This window comes from Leucoraja erinacea, chromosome 5, assembly GCF_028641065.1.
Source record: "Leucoraja erinacea ecotype New England chromosome 5, Leri_hhj_1, whole genome shotgun sequence".
Lineage (NCBI taxonomy): Eukaryota > Metazoa > Chordata > Chondrichthyes > Rajiformes > Rajidae > Leucoraja > Leucoraja erinaceus.
The window spans coordinates 26981736-26995854 of NC_073381.1; positions in this window are offsets into that span (position 1 = coordinate 26981736).

A 14119-nucleotide genomic window follows, 5' to 3' on the forward strand; every position below is an offset into this window, starting at 1 on the left:
ACAGCTATTCCCATAACGGGAATTCAGTCTGTTGCCTGTTTCCCCCCCCCCCCCCCCCCCCCCTGCCTCTATTCCAGCGCGTTCCAGCGGTCCCAACGCGTACTCAGTGCTCTCGGGCACTGACCGCTCCCCGCTATTTTTAGACCTGCGGAACCCCCGTCAGTTCCGCACCTTCCAGCCCCTCAGACCCATAAATTAGTAATGCACTCACCGACTAGTGGGGCTGTTACCGAGTTGTCGGGAAACTGCTCCAGCGACCGTTGTCCTGGCTCTAAAGTCGGGTCCGTTCCTCCTGTTTAAAAGAAATTAACGGCCCCCGGCCGGTGCTGGCTGCCTGCAATTCTGCAGACTCTCCCCAGCCAGCTTCATCAGCCTTCTAGATAACAAAAGGGTAAGTAAAGAAAACGAAGTTCCCTTACCTGATGTTGCAGGTTCAAGTCCTGCCGATTTGGAGGAACGTATGTACCTCCACCGGCTGCGAGTTCTTCCTTTGATGCCTTAGCGATATGACACGCATGCGAGATCTTTTTAAACTGGCTTCTCACCCATAGAAGCAGCCATTTGGGTAGACATTTCACTTTTCATTCCAACTATCCACTCCTCATAAGATTTCGTTATGTTTATGTCCACATTTCGTTGTGTTTCATTTTTCATTAAATCCTTTCCCCCCCCCCCCCCCTCCCCCCCCAACTCCTGCTGTAGCCAGCGACCATAACGGCTGCTGGCGCCCGCATCTCGCCTCAAAGACGCCATTTAAAACCAGCCGCACTGCTCATTCCTGAGCCGCTTGAGTTGGAGGACCACGTCTCCCGTGGGGGCTACGGGTAGGGAACGGCTGCGTTGGGGGAGCAGACCCAACGGGTCTGCCCTTGGTCTAGTTAATATATAAAACTGTGTGCCTGTCGCCTGCCGTCCGTCCGTCCGGCTGCCGGCTTCCGGCTGCCTTTCTTTGTTTTGATTCGTTCCATCGTGTCACAACGCCCAATGTTCACATATGTCCAATCGGAATGGATTCATTTACATATGCCTTTGCAGGAGCCCCAGCCCATGGTGAACTTTCCATTGTGTGATGTCACAATGCCCAATGCTCAAAGACATTCTTGCCATAGAGGGAGTACAGAGAAGGTTCACCAGACTGATTCCTGAGATGTCAGGACTTTCATATGAAGAAAGACTGGATAGACTCGGCTTATACTCGCTAGATTTTAGAAGATTGAGGGGGGATCTTATAGAAACCGATGTTGGGGAAGTCCAGAACAAGGGGTCACAGTTTAAGGATAAGGGGGAAATCTTCTAGGACCGAGATGAGAAAAACATTTTACACACAGAGAATGGTGAATCTCTGGAATTCACTGCCACAGAAGGTAGTTGAGGCCAGTTCATTGGCTATCTTTAAGAGGGAGTTAGATGTGGCTCTTGTGGCTAAAGGGATCAGGGGGTGTGGAGAGAAGGCAGGTACAGGATACTGAGTTGGATGATCAGTCATGATCATATTGAATGGCGGTGCAGGCTCGAAGGGCCGAATGGCCTACTCCTGCACCTGATTTCTATGTTTCTATGTTTCCCTCTTCTCACCTCTTTCCCTCTCCAACCCATCCCTCTCTCCCACCCATCCCTCTCTACCCTATCCCCTTCCCCTCTCTCCACCCCCCGCCCCCTTCCCCTGTCCCTCTTACACCACTCCCCCTACCCCTCCCTCCCCACTCTTCCACTTCTCTCCCTCACCCCCACCCCTTTCCCCCCCCCACCCCTCTCTGTCCCCCTCCATTCCCCCTCCCTCCCCTCCCCCCCCACCCTTCCCCTACCCCCCTCTGACCCTCCCCACTCTTCCACCTCTCCCCCCACCTCTCTCCCCCTCCCTCCACCTCTTCCCCCTCCCTCCACACTCCCTTCCCTCCTCCTCTCCGTCCCCAATCCTCCCCCCCACATGTCTCTCTCCCCTCCTCACCCCTCTCTCCTCCCTCTCTTCCCTTCACCTCTCTCCCCCCCCCTTCCCCCCCCTCCACTCTCCCTACCCACTCTTTGCCCTCTCTCCACCCACCCCTCTTCCCTTCCCTCCCTCCCCATATCCCACCTCACCCACATCTCTCTCCCCTTCCCCCTCTCTCACCCCCTACCCCACTCTCCTTTCCCTCCCAAATCTGTTGCGTTTCCTTCTCCTCCTCTCCCCTCCCCCTCCCCTCTTCTCACCCCCCTCCCCCACCTGTGTGTTTGGGGGGTGGTTAATGTGAGTGTGATGCCTCAGCCCCCCCCCCTCCGCAAACTCCGTTGGGGAAACAGACCCAACGGGTCTGCACTTGGTCTAGTATATATATAAAGAAAGATACTTCAAATATATATTGAATTCCATATATTTGCTCCCAATATATCTTAACCAATGCAATCCAGTTCATACCATCTCACTGTGCTAATAAAATAAAATTTTCATTATAATACGTTTTTTCTTTTACATTTATCCTAACCCCATGTCCTCTGGTTACCAACCCACCAATGGATTCAGGTTCTAATTATTTACTCTAACAAAATCCCATTTCAGCTGTATTTATTAAACACAGGGTTGAAATCAGGCCAGATGTTAGATAATCTGTTCATCTCCATTGGGCTGTGGTCAGACCCTCACAACATTTATTTCTTACATTAAAAATTCTAACATTATTTAACATTCGGCAATATTTTGTTTAGCTTAGTTTAGTTTTGTTTAGAGATACAGCATGGAAACAAGCACTTTGGCCTACCGAGTGCATGCTAACAAGCACTGCACACTAGCACTATCCAAAACACACTAGGAACAATGTACAATTTCTACCAAGCCAACTAGCCAATAAACCTGTACGTCATTGGATGCATTGTTGATCATTTTCCAATGTTCTATAGATTCAGGATCAGTTACTGTGGATTGGAGGGTAGCTAATGTTATCCCACTTTTTAAGAATGGCAGGAGAGAGAAAACAGGGAATTATAGACCAGTTAGACTGACATCAGTGGGGAAGATGCTGGAGTCAATCATAAAATATGAAATAGCAGCACATTTGGATAGCAGTAACAGGATCAATCCAAGTCAGCATGGATTTAAGAGGGAGTGCTATATTTAAGAGGGAGTTAATGTGGCCCTTGTGACTAAAGGGATCAGAGGGTTATGGAGAGAAGGCAGGTACAGGATACTGAATTGGATGATCAGCCATGATCATATTGAATGGCGGTGCAGGCTCGAAGGGCCGAATGGCCTACTCCTGCACCTATTTTCTATGTTTCTTTGTTTCTATGTTTCTATGATTTACGAAGGGGAAATCATGCTTGACTAATCTTCTGGAATTTTTTGAGGATTTAACTTGGAAAATGGACAAGGGAGAGCCAGTGGATGTAGTCTACCTGGACTTTCAGAAAGCATTTGATAAGGTCCCATATAGGAGAATAGTGGGAAAAATTAGGGCACATGGCATTGGGGGTGGAGTGCTGACATGGATAGAAAATTGATTGGCAGACAGGAAACAAAGAGTAGGGATTAACGGGTCCCTTTCAGAATGGCAGGAAATGACTAGTAGGGTACCGCAAGGCTCAGTGCTGGGACCGCAACTATTTACAATATATATTAATGATTTAGATGAAGGGATTACAAGTAACATTCACAAATTTGCAGATGACGCAAAGCTGGGTGGCAGTGTGAACTGTGAGGAGGATGCTATGAGAATGCAGGGTGACTTGGACAGGTTGGGTGAGTGGGCAGATGCATGGCAGATGCGGTTTAATGTGGATAAATGTGAGGTTATCCACTTTGGTAGCAAAAACAGGAAGGCAGATTACTATCTAAATGGTGTCAAGTTGGAAAAAAGGGGAAGTACAATGGGATCTGGGGCTCCTTGTTCATCAGTCAATTAAAGTAAGCATGCATGTACAGCAGGCAGTAAAGAAAGCAAATGGCATGTTTGCCTTCATAACAAGAGGAGTTGAGTATAGGAGCAAAGAGGTCCTTCTACAGTTGCACAGGGCACTAGTGAGACCACACCTGGAGTATTGTGTGCAGTTTTGGTCTCTAAATTTGAGGAAGGACATCCTTGCTATTGATGGAGTGCAGCGTAGGTTTACAAGATTAATTCCCGGGATGGCGGGACTGTCTTATGCTGAGAGAATGGAGCGGCTGGCCTTGTAAACTTTGGAATTTAGAAGGATGAGAGGAAATCTTATTGAAACATATAAGATTATTAAGGGTTTCGACATGCTTGAGGCAGGAAACATGATCCCTATGTTGGCGGAGTCCAGAACCAGGGGCCACAGTTTAAGAATGCCCATAGGGGTAAGCCATTTAGAACAGAGATGAGGAGAAATGTTTTCACCAAGAGAGTTGTGAATCTGTGGAATTCTCTGCCTCAGAGGGCAGTGGAGGCCGGTTCAATATTCAGGAGGGATAGACAGAAAGGAAAAGGAGGTGGGGTGGCGTTGCTGGTTAGAGAGGAGGTTAACGCAATGGAAAGGAAGGACATTAGCTTGGAGAATGTGGAATCGATATGGGTGGAGCTGCGAAACATTAAGGGGCAGAAAACGCTAGTGGGAGTTGTGTACAGGCCACTTAACAGTAGTAGTGGAGTTGGGGATGGCATCAAACAGGAAATTAGAAAGGCGTGCCGCAAAGGTAAAACAGTTATAATGGGTGACTTCAATCTACATATAGATTGGGTGAATCAAATTGGAAGGGGTGCTGAGGAAGAGGATTTCTTGGAATGTATGCGGGATAGTTTTCTAAACCAACATGTGCAGGAACCAACGAGAGACCAGGCTATTCTAGACTGGGTATTGAGTAATGAGGAAGGGTTAGTTAGCAATCTTGTTGTACGTGGCCCCTTGGGCAAGAGTGACCATAATATGGTTGAGTTCTTCATTAGGATGGAGAGTGACATTGTTAATTCAGAAACAAGGGTCCTGAACTTAAAGAAAGGTAACTTTGAGGTTATGAGACGTGAATTGGCCAAGATAGACTGGCAATTGATTCTTAAAGGGTTGACGGTGGATATGCAATGGAAGGCATTTAAAGACTGCATGGATGAACTACAACAATTGTTCATCCCAGTTTGGCAAAAGAATAAATCAGGGAAGGTAGTGCATCCATGGATAACAAGGGAAATCAGGGATAGTATCAAAGCAAAAGATGAAGCATACAAATTAGCCAGAAAAAGCAGCCTACCAGAGGACTGGGAGAAATTCAGAGTCCAGCAGAGGAGGACAAAGGGCAAATAGGAAAGGGAAAATAGATTATGAAAGAAAACTGGCAGGGAACATAAAAACTGACTGCAAACGTTTTTATAGATATGTGAAAAGAAAAAGATTAGTTAAAACAAATGTAGGTCCCTTGCAGTCAGAAACAGGTGAATTGATCATGGGGAACAAGGACATAGCAGAACAATTGAATAACTACTTTGGTTCTGTCTTCACTAAGGAAGACATAAATAATCTGCCGGAAATAGCAGGGTACCTGAGGTCAAATGAGATGGAGGAACTGAGTGAAATCCAGGTTAGCCGGGAAGTGGTGTTAGGTAAATTGAATGGATTAAATGCCGATAAATCCCCTGGGCCAGATAGGCTGCATCCCAGAGTACTTAAGGAAGTAGCCCCAGAAATAGTGGATGCATTAGTGATAATTTTTCAAAACTCTTTAGATTCTGGAATAGTTCCTGAGGATTGGAGGGTAGCTAATGTAACCCCACTTTTTAAAAAGGGAGGCAGAGAGAAAATGGGGAATTACAGACCAGTTAGTCTAACATCGGTAGTGGGGAAACTGCCAGAGTCAGTTATTAAAGATGGGATAGCAGCACATTTGGAATGTGGTGAATTCATTGGACAAAGTCAGCATGGATTTATGAAAGGTAAATCATGTCTGACGAATCTTATAGAATTTTTCGAGGACGTAACTAGTAGAGTGGATAAGGGAGAACCAGTGGATGTGTTATATCTGGACTTTCAGAAGACTTTCGACAAGGTCCCACATAAGAGATTAGTATATAAAGCACACGGTATTGGGGGTTCAGTATTGATCTGGATAGAGAACTGGCTGGCAGACTGGAAGCAAAGAGTAGGAGTGAACGGGTCCTTTTCACAATAGCAGGCAGTGACTAGTGGGGTACTGCAAGGCTCAGTGCTGGGACCCCAGCTATTTACAATATATATTAATGATTTGGACGAGGGAATTGAATGCAACATCTCCAAGTTTGCGGATGACACGAAGCTGAGGGGCAGTGTTAGCTGTGAGCAGGATTCTAGGAGGCTGCAAGGTGACTTGGATAGGCTGGGTGAGTGAGCAAATGCATGGCAGATGCAGTATAATGTAGATAAATGTGAGCTTATCCACTTTGGTGGCAAAGACAGGAAAGTAGGCTATTATCTGAATGGTGGCCGATTAGGAAAGGGGGAGATGCAACGAGACCTGGGTGTCATTGTACACCAGTCATTAAAAGTAGGCATGCAGGTGCAGCAGGCAGTGAAGAAAGCGAATGGTATGGTAGCATTCATAGCAAAAGGATTTGAGTATAGGAGCAGGGAGGTTCTACTGCAGTTGTACAGGGCCTTGGTGAGACTACACCTGGAGTATTGCATACAGTTTTGGTCTCAGATTAGGACATTCCTCTGTGAAAGACATTCTTGCCATAGAAGGAGTACAGAGAAGGTTCACCAGACTGATTCCTGGGATGTCAGTACTTTCATATGAAGAAAGACTGGATAGACTTGGTTTGTACTCGCTAGAATTTAGAAGATTGAGGGGGGATTCTTATAGAAACTTACAAAATTCTTAAGGGGTTGGACAGGCTAGATGCAGGAAGATTGTTCCCGATGTTGGGGAAGTCTAGAACAAGGGGTCACAGTTTAAGGATAAGGGGGAAATCTTTTCGGACCGAGATGAGGAAGACATTTTTCACACAGAGCGTGGTGAATCTCTGGAATTCTCTGCCACAGAAGGTAGTTGAGGCCAGTTCATTGGCTATATTTAAGAGGGAGTTAGATGTGGCCCTTGTGGATAAAGGGATCAGGGGGTATGGAGAGAAGGCAGGTACAGGATTTTGAGTTGGATGATCAGCCATGATCATATTGAATGGCGGTGCAGGCTCAAAGGGCCAAATGGCCTATTCCTGCACCCATTGTCTATTATCTATTGTCTATTGAGTGCTGGCCGAAACCGGAGCACCTGGAGAAAACCCACGCAGGTTACGGGGAGAAAGTACAAACTCCATACAGACAGCACCCGTAATCGGGAATGAACCCAGATCTCTGGTGCTTTAAGGCAGCAGCTCTACTGCTGCGCCACCGTGTTGCCTGCCACAAACATGGTTTGTGGTCTGGGCTTTGGCACGAGGTCACTGAGCAAACTCCTGTTTGATTTCTGATCTGTAGCAGACTTTCCAACCGAAGCATTGATAAAGCTTCTTATCCCTGAACTAAGCTGTGGAAAAGTAATCGACCAGGATTCTCACGCTCTATCTGCGGCAGATGCAGTGGACCTTTCTGTCACACTACTTCATTGACATCTGCTGGAATAAGCAAGTGCAGAGATGCTACAGAAGCAAAAGATCAAACACAACAGTTTCATATTCACCGCCACTCCACCTAACCTCACCCCATTCATTCACTTCACCCACTAGTATTGCTTCATGTTGATTAGATTGGTAGCATGAATTGTCATTGCTTGTGTTTCTGGAACTAGCATCTGCAAAAGAGGCAAAATGAAGAGAAATTGGTTTCAACGGGTGGAGGAAGGAAGCCACTTAGAAGAAAAATCCAAAGGAGCACCATTATCTCAGATATTGAATCGTGATAAACCAGTAATTAACTACAATATTACCCATTTTTGAAAGAAACAAGCTATCCAGCAAGCCAAGCAACTTCCATTCAATTAATTCAATGAGAATTAACCTCTACCTCCATTTTGTCTTTCCAGAAACCAATCATTTTCCACTTCCTAAACATCACTTATTCCAATATTCAAGCAGAGATTCAAATTCCATGTCCATTATGTGACAATGAGCTTCCTCTTATCACTTCTCATTGGGATGGGCACAATTTTATTAGACCCTCTGTGTTGTATTGGAACATAAAGGGAGGTAATTTATCTTCGATATTGGTCAAATTCTGTTGAAATTGACGAGTATATCATGCCTAAAATTGAGCATAATTCTCCACAACTGGAGCACCACCCTTTCTCTCAGAACAAGATAAAAGATAAACATTCTACTAATCTCTAATAAATTTGAACCTGCATTTCCTAGATTTTAATAATTACTATACCTGGACACGTACATGCATTTATCTTAAGGTCATAAGTGATAGGAGCAGAATTACACCATTCGGCCCATCAAGTCTATTCCGCCATTCAATCATGGCTGATCTATCTCCCTCCCAACCCCATTCTCCTGCCTCCTCCCCATAACTTCTGACACCTGACAAACTGCTGCTGTCACACCAATCTTAAAGAAACCTGGTCTTAATCCCTCCTCTCTCATTTACTATCGCCCAATCTCAAACCTCCCCTTACTTTCAAAAACCCTGGAGCGTATTGTTGCGTCGCAACTTCATTCCCACCTCCTTGCGTATAACCTACTTGAACCCCTCCAATCTGGCTTTCGCCCCCTCCATAGCACAGAAACTGCTCTCCTCAAAGTCCTCAATGACCTCCTCACCTCTGCTGACACTTGTTCCCTCAACATCCTCATCCTCCTCGACCTGAGCGCAGCCTTCGATACAGTGAACCGTAACATCCTGCTCACCAGACTCAAAGACCTCGGCATTGAAGGCTCTGCACTCAGCTGGCTCCGTTCCTACCTTTCCAACAGATCCCACTTCATCTCTCTCCACAACCACACCTCTGCTACAGCCACAGTCACTCAAGGCGTTCCCCAAGGCTCTGTACTCGGCCCCCTCCTCTTCATCATCTACATCCTCCCCCTTGGTCAGATACTCCGCCACTTCAACCTGGACTTCCACTGTTACGCCGATGACACCCAGATCTACCTCGGCACCAAATCCCCCCACAACCCCCCCTCTCCCATATCAACTCCTGTTTGTCAGCTATAAAAACCTGGATGCAACATAACTTCCTCAAACTCAACAGCGATAAGACAGAATTCCTCCTCATAGGCTCCAAAGCCACACTCGGCAAAATCAATAACCCCACTCTCACCATCGACAGCACCATGTCTCCCCATCTCCCCAGGCCTGCAACCTTGGCGTGATCTTTGATTCCACCCTCTCCCTTGAGCCTCACATCTGCCATGTCATTAAAACCTCCTTCTTTCATCTCCACAACATCGCCAAACTCAGACCCTCTCTCACACCTCCCGCTGCTGAAAGACTCATCCATGCCTTCATCTCTTCCCGACTGGACTATTGCAACTCACTTCTCCTTGGCATCAGCTCCACCTACATCAACCGACTCCAACTGGTCCAGAACGCAGCCACCCGACTCATCACCCACACCAAATCCTGGCATCACATCACTCCAGTCCTCAAACAACTTCACTGGCTTCCCATCTCCCACCGGATCACCTACAAAATCCTGATCCTCACCTACAAAGCCCTCCACCATCTGCCCCCCCCCCCCCCCACCTCCCCCATATCTCACTGACCTCCTCTCCCCCTACCAACCCTCACGGTCCCTCAGATCCACATCAGCCGGTCTCCTCTCCATCCACAAGTCCAGCCTCCGCAGTTTAGGGGACAGAGCCTTCTCCAGGGCAGCTCCCAGGCTCTGGAACTCCCTCCCCCAACTGATCCGCAATTCCGTGTCCCTCACCATCTTCCAGTCCCACCTCAAGACCCATCTCTTCACCTCTGCCTATCCTTAGCCCCACATCCCCCTCCCTTTTCATCTGTGCATTAATTGCCTCGTATTCTGTCTTTACTTTGTGTCCTAGTCATGTCTCTACTATTTATTTCATTCCCCTTACATGTTTTTCCTCTACCTTCTAATTTTGTAAGGTGTCCTTGAGACTCTTGAAAGGCGCCCATAAATAACATTTATTATTATTATTATTATTACCTGCACTAATCAAGAATTTGTGTGTCTCTGCCATACAAATATCCACTGACGGCCTCCGCAACCTTCCGTGGCAAAATAATTCCACAGATTCACCACCCTCTGGCTAAAGAAATATCTCCTAATCTCCTTCCTAAAAGAACGTCCTTCAATTCTCAGGCTATGACCTCTAGTCCTAGACTCTCCCACTAGTGGAAGCATCCGTTTCACATCCACTCTATCCAAGCCTTTCACTATTCTGAATGTTTCAATGAGGTCCCCCTTCATTCTTCTAAACTCCAGCGAACACAGGCCCAGTGTCAACAGACTCTCATCATACTGTATGTTAACACGCTCATTCCTGGGATAATTCTTGTAAACCTCCTCTAGACTCTCTTGAGGGCCTGTACACCCTCCTCACATATGGTGCCCTCTTTAGTTCCAAATTAAGGAAATATCCCAACTGCCTTTCTCAAATTTGCTACATATCCTCTCAACCACTAAAGCCCACTTACATTCTTTGTCGCTTTCATTTCCCATCTACACAATTTATGAAAGTTTGAAATTCAGGCTCAGCAGCTTTCCATTCCAGTTATAATTTTGCCTTGTCTGCCCATTATATTTAGGCATTCCAGTTTTGACAAAACTGTTTAAAAAAAAATGATTAAGGAAACGGCTGTGCATGGAAATCTATTTAAATAAATTATTTTCAGTTAGAAAATAAGTGTAATTTATTTGGCACATTGAAATGTTGAACATTTCAATATTACGATGGCTTGCAGGAGAATGTAAGCGTCACCTAGTGAGTACAATATCATGTGTAGGAAAAGAACTGCAGATGCTGGTTTAAATTAAAGGTAGACGCAAAATGCTGGAGTAACTCAGCGGGACAGGCAGCTTCTCTGGAGAGTAGGAATGGGTGACGTTTCGGGTCAAGACCCTTCTTCAGCCCGCCCACTCCCTGACATCAGTCTGAAGAAGGGTCTCGACCCGAAATGTCACCCATTTCTTCTCTCCAGAGATGCTGCTTGTCCCGCTGAGTTACTCCAGGATTTTGTGTCAATTTTTAATTTACATCTGCAGTTCTTTCCTACTCATGATATTCTCATGTTTTGAATTATGCATGCACTTCATTATGTTTTGATCCCCTAAATGGCACTCTATCGACAGCACATTCATGTGGTTAGTCATGGACCAGGCTGCGATGGTGCAAAGGCTATATTTTGCCTCTCCCTGGGCTTTATCTGCAGCCGCAGTCTCACCATGGAGAAGGGCAGTACTTCATCAGATTGTTTGACCAGCCTGCCCATTAACTCCGTCCAACTCAGAGCAATGTCTGAACCTCAGTTCAATCCCTTGACCAGCTGTCAGAGACACAGCGACACAGCTAGCGACTCCTCTCCTCTCCTCTCCTTCCCTCTCACAGCCTCCTCGATTCACACAGTCAGCAAAATCCTACAAGACAACAGCGCCTGTACTTGCTAGAATTTAGAAGATTGAGGGGGGATCTTATAGAAACTTACAAAATTCTTAAGGGGTTGGACAGGCTAGATACAGGAAGATTGTTCCTGATGTTGGGGAAGTCCACAACAAGGGGTCACAGTTTAAGGATAAGGGGGAAATCTTTTAGGACCGAGATGAGAAAAACTTTTTTTCACACAGAGAGTGGTGAATCTCTGGAATTCCCTGCCACAGAAGGTTGTTGAGGCCAGTTCATTGGCTATATTTAAGAGGGAGTTAGATGTGGCCCTTGTGGCTAAAGGTATCAGGGGGTATGGAGAGAAGGCAGGTACAGGATACTGAGTTGGATGATCAGCCATGATCATATTGAATGGCGGTGCACACTCGAAGGGCCGAATGGCCTACTCCTGCACCTAATTTCTATGTTTCTATGCTTCTATGCTTGTAGTGAAGCAAATGTAGATTGAATAGGTGGGACAAAGAGCACATGAAGTATTGTTTTCAAGAGAGAGTTGGATTTAGCTCTTAGGGCTAACACAATCAAGGGATATGGGGGGAAAGCAGGAACGGGGTACTGATTTAGGATCATCAGCCAAGATCATATTAAATGGCGGTGATGGCTCGAAGGGCATAATGGCCTCCTCGTGCACCTATTTTCTATGTTTCTATTACACACAGTGGCGTGTTGGTATGATTGGTACGACATTTAAGAAACATTTAGACGGGTACATGGATAAGACAGGGTTAGATGAATATGATCCAAACCCAGGTAGATGGGGCTAGTGTAGATGGAACAAGTAGTACCATCACACACTTCTTCTCCAAAGGTGAAAAGTATTGTATGACTAGCCATTTATCTGCACGGTTGATTTTTTTTCCCGGACTCTCCCGCTTTCTTCCTCTCACGATCCATGGCATTGCTAATTTTTGATTTCTATGCAAACTACTTGATCACGCTCTTTACATTTAAGTAAAAATCCCTAAAATCCTCACCACAAGAAGCAAATAGCCTAGCAATAAACACTGCAGGACTCCACTGTAAACAGCAGTCCACTCACTAAAACTCATGTTAACCATTTGCTTTCTTCTACTGAGCAAAATGTTGATCCATTTTGTCACTCTATTTGGATGCCATCAGTCTGCAATGTGAAACGTTTTCAATCCTTGCTAAACTCATGGAAAGCTACATCAAATGTGTTCCCCCCCCCCCCCCCCCCCCCCCCCCCCCCCCCCCCCCCCCCCCCCCCCCCCCCCCCCCCCCCCCCTCATTGATCACCCTTGATGAATACTCGGACATTACTTTCCTTTAACAAATTCATGTTTACTGTCTTTGATTAACCGGTGCTCATCTAAATGATGATTGCTAAGGACCCTCAGAAATGCTTCTAATATTTTTTTCCAATCTTCAGAATCTTTCATTTCTTGTTCTACACTTTCATCCTTTTTAAACAATAGTACAACCGCCAGCCCCCAGTCTTCTGGGACTACAGCTGTAGTCAGAACTAATTGGAAAATCATGGGCAGAGGCCCCACTTTTTCTTCCATTGTTTCTCTTAATAGCCTGCAATACCTTTTATCTAGCCTTGGCAATTTACTACGCCAAAGGCCTTAATGTTTTTTTCTTTCACGATATTTATTCCAGCCAATATTTTAGACTTTTCCTTCATAAATACTTCTCTGGATCATAACATTACTTAAAGAAAGACTATTATTTGGAAGTAGCATCAATTCTTCTTTGTCTGTACACTTTATACCCCTCTTTCTCCAAAAGCCAATGTTTTCCCTTTATAATCCTCTTGTTCTTTACGTACCTTTGGGTGTCCCATGATTTTGCAGCTATTTTTTCCCCAGTCTTTCATTACCCTAATTTCCTTTACAATTCCTCTTTGCACTTATCGTATGCACCTAAGCTTTCTACAACATTGAGATATTAACACCCAAAATAAACTACCCCTGCCTTTCTTGCACAGCATATTCCAGGGATTCTAGATGTGGAACTGTCCAGCCTTCTTCCCCTCCACTGCCATACAATGATTTTATGGTGAAGTGAAGAACCCCGCTACGGCGCATGTGTGCCATATCGCTAGACGCATTGTGCGAGTCAGACATGGGAGAGGACGTCTCCCTAGAGGAAAATGGAAAGAAGCAGGTAAGAGACTGCAAAATTTTTCCCACTTACCTTGCAGGTAGGAAATGCAAGAAGCTGCGGGAAAGCTGGAGGGGAGAACCGCGGAGACAGCGGGCAGCCAGCAACATCACCAGCAGCCGACGGCACGCGAATCCTCCGGAGAGGAAACAGCTGTGCCCGACGTCGCTCCCCGCACCGGCAAGATTCACTGCTGCCGGGCGGGAAGCGAAGCAACACGTCCCGGGGGTTTCCAGACTCAGGCGAGTCTGGGTTGGATGCAGTCGCTAGTGGCATCAGAGCCGATTGAAGCGGCTGGAGGACCGGGGCGAGCGACCAGTACCGTGAGTACGGGGTTTGGTCAGAGGGGTTGAAGCCCTACGAGCAGCCGCGGGTGGCCTATGCTTGGGGCATTTTTTTCTGCAGGGTTTTACCGCTACAGAGGGACCAGTGCTGTAAGCACCAGTGTCGGTCCCAGCGGCTAGAACGAGCAGCTGGGAGCGGCCAGTGCTGGGGGCATTGGTGCTCGTTTTTTAACGGCT